Genomic DNA, 6,384 nt, shown 5'->3' with positions numbered 1-6,384 from the left:
TCTTCTAGATTTCTAGATTTTAAAAATAATTATTCTAGTTAATTCACAGTGTAAATGCAACTCAGGTTCTTAGTCTCATAAGACATTACTGAATTACTCCTGGAGGCCCTAGTTACTCACACAGCCTCATTGTAAACACCTCAGACTCTCATATAATGGACTAGAAGATTCAACTTTACCTGAATAAACTGTAAAGTACCAGTTCAGATCGAGGATAAAAATTGTGTCTTCTTTTCCATATACCCTAAAATACAGGTCTCTTTGTATATTCCCCCTATGGAACAGGGAAGAAAAAAATATTACATTATAGATATAAATATTTACACAAAAATTAAAGAAAAAAAATACTTTGATTCCAGAGACATGTTTTATGTTGAAAAGTGTTTCCCAGGTCATGAGGCTCTGTGTTTGTCTCCCTTTTAAAGATTTGAATCACAACTTTCAGTTCTCAAAATTGTCTGTGAAGAAGCTATTAAAGGGTCAGACATGGGGAAACACCATGGGAGGGTCACATTTCACCATCAAGTTTACTTTTTCTTCAGGAAATTACGTGAGGGTCAGAAGAGGAGGCTGAGCAAGCGCCACCTCCCCCCTGCCTGTGGGAAAGTGAGGCTTCATAAACATTTCACAGCACTTTGGGTCAGACCAGGAATCACTCACCAGTCTGCAAGCCACCAATCCTGCAGGACGTAGACAACCTGGAGCAGGAAACAACAGTCACTCAGACACCGACATTACTGAGCCCTCACACCCCGCTCACTAGGATGGGGATGGAAAGGCTCCAGAACACGGAGGCGGTCCTTCCAGCTCAGGCCTGCATCAAACCCCACACCCCAGATGACCACCGGTCAGGGAAGGGCATGCTGCATTTTAATCTCTCTAAAACATATCCCCTTTTCCCACACAACCTGTCATGTACACACATCAGTAAGCCTCACTTATTTTGGTCCCCACAGAAAACATAGTTCACAGCAAATCCAAGTGGACTACAAAATGCAATGATAACAATATAGATGCTGAGGTTTTTCAAAGGAAAAAGCTTGACAGGTACTGTGATGGTCAGTCTTCTGTGTCAGCATGGCCAGGCCAGTCTCCAGTGATTCACCAAACACTTGTCTAGATGTTGCCTTGAAGCTATTTTGTGGATGTGGTTCACATCCATCATGAGAACTTCAGTAGAGGAGATCACCCTCAACACTGTTGTGGCCCTGTCCAGTCAGTCAAAGGCCCTTAGAGCAATGTCACATTCACCCAGCTAGATCTCACAACTTCAGGGGCCAGTTCTTTGAGACAAATCCCTTAATACACATATTTTAAAATATTTATAAAATACAGTATGCTGCTGCTGCTGAGTCACTTCAGTCATGTCTGACTCTGTGCAACCCCATAGACAGCAGCCCACCAGGATACCCCGTCCCTGGGATTCTCCAGGCAAGAACACCAGAGTGGGTTGCCATTTCCTTCTCCAATGCATTAAAATGAAAAGTGAAAGTGAAGTCACTCAGTCATGTCCGACCCTCAGCGACCCCATGGACTGCAGCCTTCCAGGGTCCTCCATCCATGGGATTTTCCAGGCAAGAGTACTGGAGTGGGGTGCCATTGCCTTCTCCAAAATACAGTATAAATAGTACATAAACATCAAGCTGAGTGCACAAACCAGAAAACACACCCTTACATACCTGAGCTGTGATGTTTACTAGAATAAGAAAGATGATGACAGGCCAGCCAGCACTGGCTGTGAAGTAATTCTCATAGGTCTTAAAACAAACTTTTCCTTTCAGTGGTCCTCTAGAGGTAGTGTAACCTGTATATTCCCAGTCTGAGAGGGAAAAATGGCAGTTAGAGATGAAATTTTAAATAAAGAACCCCCAAATTTCAAAAGTTCAACAATGCCCTCCACTGCAAAGCTGTGGAGAAAATGACACATTTCATGCTCTGGCAGGAGTGCAGGATGGTCCATCTCCTCTGGAGAAGGATGTGGGAATATCTAGTGAGACCACGTGTGCATTTACCTTTGGACCCAGCCATTCGACTCCTAGGAACCTATTACAAATAAGGAAACATCATTTGCATGAGGTCATTCACGTTTGGGTAGCTTTGCTTAAAGTAGATCAAGACTCTGAGCATAAGCACAGCCTCCCTGATTCAAGCATAAATGCAAAAGCTTCTTCCAAAATAACACACAGAAGGATATGGAGCTAGTGTATCCCTCCAGATGACTGTGCCACTCAATGACAGGAACATACAACATACTAAGGGCTCAACATACTAGCCAAATACAGTAAACTGAGTTCACAGAATGAGTTGGACTAATATCAGTTTGGATAGCAAGGGACAAGCATATGATCCAAATCTATTTGGTTCCTGAATTTCAGAGAGTGATTCCTGAGTGTGGAATGTGAGGGATTAATTTGAACAGAAGTCAGAAACATCCAGGCTCCTGAGTCTGGATAGTGAAGCTTTGGACATCGAGGAATACCTGTGGATGTTTTTAAGGGAGATCTAGTCCATTTCTGTACTTCTGTCTGGAGGACTCAGAATGGATTATACAGTTTCATGGACCAAGGATGTCCAGGGCTCTATGCTGGCCACTGGGATTCAAGGTGGACAAAATGTAGGTCTCAGCATTGAAGGGTAAGAAAGGAAGATGGGAACTATTTACAAAGTGTCTGCTGTGAGTCAGGTCCTTTACACACACTGCTGCTGCTGCTGCTAAGTTGCTTCAGTTGTGTCCGACTCTTGTGCAACCCCATAGACGGCAGCCCACCAGGCCTCCTGGCCTAATCACAAACCATCTGACACCGAGGCAAAATAATATAGCCAGTCAGCTGTAGTGCCAGAATATTCCAACATATAGGAAAAGTAGCTGATTTAATGCAGTCACAGCAGGACTCAGTCTAAGAGGGTCTTCACATTAAGCCTCTGGATGCATAAGGGAAGCCGGGGGCCACCAGCATGACTAGGATGTAACTAAGGTAAACTGAAGAGTTCTCAGTTAGTGTGAGCCACATTCACCCAGAAATTCACAGCAGTGCACCCACTCCTGATCTCCATAAGATTCTCTATCCTACACCCTAAGGGCTTGCTCCATTCATGCTCTTCTAACTCTACCAATTCCATGGAACAAGACTTTGGGAACCTTATGGTTTATTTTGGGACAAATGAAGACATGAGCAGAGCAGACTGAAGGTCCCTGAGACCACCAAGAGCAGACAGACCCGACACACTACAGGGTGAGAAACTCACATCTTGGTCCTCTGGAGCCGCATCTTTTAGTGAGGGTCTGGGAGACTGGAGAGACTGAACCAAAGACTCAGAGACCAGAGTGGGAGTTCCTGGAACTGGAGATGGTTCAGACTGCTCATTCCCCTTCTCAAAAAGGGAAAAAATATCTACCTCGTATTTCAGGAACTCAGTGTAAGTCCCCCTTTTCACCATTTTGCCCTAAAATAAAAAAGTTTGAGAGGAATTAATTTACAGTCAATAATATTAAACCAACCTAATTAATCAGGAAACGTTATCTGGTCTTAAATTATAATTTGGGGGAAAAAATGGGTCTAGAATTCTTGTTGAGAAATCTAGTACAGTCAACTTAACACAGAACTGAGCATTCTGTTCCCTGCCAAACCCTGTGTTAGGTGCTGGAGGATGTGAAAGAAATGTGGGCTCATGCATTAAAAATGGAGGACATGGGCATAACTGCTGTGGGCACTCAGGGAAGCGAGAAGTACAGAAGTTGGTGAAGGATCAGCACAGTCTTTTAGACAACATGCAAACTGAGAGAAGCCTCATGTAAGAAGTAGGATTGTAAAAAAGCAGTCAATTGGGAAGAATATTCTGGGAAAGAAAGCTAAACTTGACAGAGAGGTGGGCACAAGCACACCTGCATATAGGTAAGAGTCACTCATCAAATATTTGCTGACCACTGCCATAGTATCATGTGTCCCAGGTGGGACAAGACATACAGGGAACCAGCCCTGGACAGAGAGATGCATCTCCCTGGTCTCTACAACTGCCCCATAAACTCAGGAAATTCCCAATGGAATTCAATATTCCACCTGTAAAAGTAATTAAGCAAGGAGGCCATGAGGCCGGAGTGGCTCTAAAGCCTTGGTAGTCTGTGCCCACAAACCAACACCTAAGCCAGAATCAGTGCACTCAGATTCAAGAAAAAACTTAGGAACTACCAGCCACAAGCGGCCAACCAGGATTCCCCAATCAAGCAGCTGCTTAAACCTCAGCCAATCTAATCATTTTTCCAGTGACTGAGGGACTGAACTGAACTGAATCTAATCATGCTCTTTGAACACGTGTGACACATCCTTGTACAGTTTCCCTTCCTTACAAAGTCATATAAAATAATGTACAGATGTTTCACTATTATCTCACCCCATGAACTAGATGTGGCTGATTCACTCCGTGACAAATAAAACATTAGGAAAAAAAAAAAAAAACAAAACTCAGGATGCAAAACTAACCAAATGAGAGCAGCTCTGGTTACAGCAGGTCAGGTGGAGGGAGATGACCCCTCTCACTGTAGCCCCTGAGGTGAGCAACTGGGAGGAAACCAATGAAGCCTTTGGGTACCATGTGATACTGCAGAGCTAGAAAATTATGCAGGATATACTGTGTCTTGTTACACTTGGGAGGCAAAATTCACACACCTCTTTAATGAAATCACCACTCACCACTTCATATCTGTAATATGTACAATGAGATGACAGTACAAAGACAGCAGTTTCACTCAGCAGCCAAGTGCTGACAATTCCCAGGGGACAAGGGGGCAGCCATCCCCCCTCTGCTGTGAGAGAGGGACCAGACAGTGAGGATGGACTCCAACCCATCCAGGGGTGCTCACCAGTGGACAAATGATTACTTTGTTAGTACTAAAACTGGAGGCAGCATCCTCAAAGGAAGCAATAAGAGGACCCTAAAACATCTAGGGACTGGTAAGATAGGTTATTCTCCTGCCACTGATTCTGTGCTCATAACCCTGTCAACACTGGGGTTTACACACTAGAGTCGCCCCCTCTGCACGTGAAACCAACTGCTCTCAAGCTTGAGAAACCTTAGCCCTTCCCCCACCCCATTCCTAGAGGAGTGGAGAGGAGTCCACACAGGGAACTGTTTCTAGAGAGGCAGGGGTTAATAATAATATAGAGAGGCAAGAGTTTTAATAATCTTTCTTAGAGCAGACATTCATTTCTTAAGTCAGGGATTTGATCCAGTCAACTTGGAACAGTCAGGGGTTAACAATAGAGGTCCTGAGGTCCAGAGACCAACAAGCAAAGGGCTGAAGCAAGCAATCGCTAAGTCTGAACACTTCGCACTAGTCTCCACCTCACCCTCAACCATGCTAGGAGTTGTGAGTTGAATGGTGCTCCCCTCCTCAAAAAGATAGGTTCAAACATGACACCCATAAACACCTTATTTGGAAACAAGGTCTTTGCAGATGTACTCAAGATGAGATCACGCTGGAGCAGGGTGACCCTACATCCAATAAGACCAAAGAAACCCAGACAGACACAGGGACTACAGCCACGTGACATCAGAGGCAGAGAGCACAGTGCTGCAGCTGGAAGCCAAGGAACACAAGGAAGGCCGGTGAACACCAGAGGCTGGAAAGAAGGATTCTCCCCTGGAGTCTCCAGGGAGAGCACAGTCCTGCCAGCACCTGGATTTGGGACCCGTAGCCTCCAGAACAGGGAGACGATAAACTCCTGCTTTTTAAAGTCACCCAGTTTGCAGTGCTTTGTTACAGCAGCTCTAGAAACTGATACCCTAGCCTGAGCCCACACTTCTGTCTCCTCAGCTTTACTAAGACTTGTAACTGCTTCTGCTGTCCCCCATCCAGTGACCATCAGAGGACTCTCTTAACTCTCACATCAGACCACATCCCTCCTCTGCTCTGGACCATCCAAGGCTTCCATCCCACTTCCAGTCCCTGCCCACAGCTCGGAGACCAGCTCCCTTCCATCCCCCTGCTCACTGTCCTAAGACACGCTGGTCTTCCTGCTGTTCCTCCAACCTGCAAGGTCAGCTCCTTCCTGAGGACCCCCTGCCTTCAACCCCCTCCCCCAGGTGACTGTGTGGTGCCCACCTTCATGTCACTCAGACCCCATGAGGCACCAGCTCCTCAGGGAGGCAGCCAGGATGTCAGCCCACCTCTCTCTGTCACATCCTCCCCATAAGAACAGGAGCCCCGTGAAGGCAGGGCCTTGTCCTCCTGCTGCACAGGCTCCCACACGTATTGGGCACATAGAGACCTGGGCAGGGAGACCAGCAACTGGAGACACCAGCAGAGAGGGCATCTCTGACCCAGGTGCTCAGTTACCCAACCTCACTTCTGATGTTAATGGAAGATGCTCTTTAGGCAAACTATGT

At 45.8% G+C, this 6,384-nt stretch overlaps 1 long non-coding RNA gene across 1 annotated transcript; it reads right to left on the bottom strand.

Moving 5' to 3' along the window:
* Positions 1 to 225: 225 nt before the first annotated feature.
* Positions 226 to 3,240, bottom strand: LOC133258060 (uncharacterized). Its single transcript, XR_009739784.1, has 3 exons — positions 1,680 to 3,240; positions 661 to 698; positions 226 to 274 (listed from the first exon to the last, which is right to left on the bottom strand). It is a non-coding gene; the product is annotated as an uncharacterized LOC133258060 (long non-coding RNA).
* Between the last annotated feature and the right edge of the window lie 3,144 nt (positions 3,241 to 6,384).

Source organism: Bos javanicus, chromosome 12 (genome assembly GCF_032452875.1).
Source record: "Bos javanicus breed banteng chromosome 12, ARS-OSU_banteng_1.0, whole genome shotgun sequence".
Lineage (NCBI taxonomy): Eukaryota > Metazoa > Chordata > Mammalia > Artiodactyla > Bovidae > Bos > Bos javanicus.
Note: the sequence above shows the minus strand (reverse complement) of the source record. Positions and strands in the feature narration are given on the sequence as shown.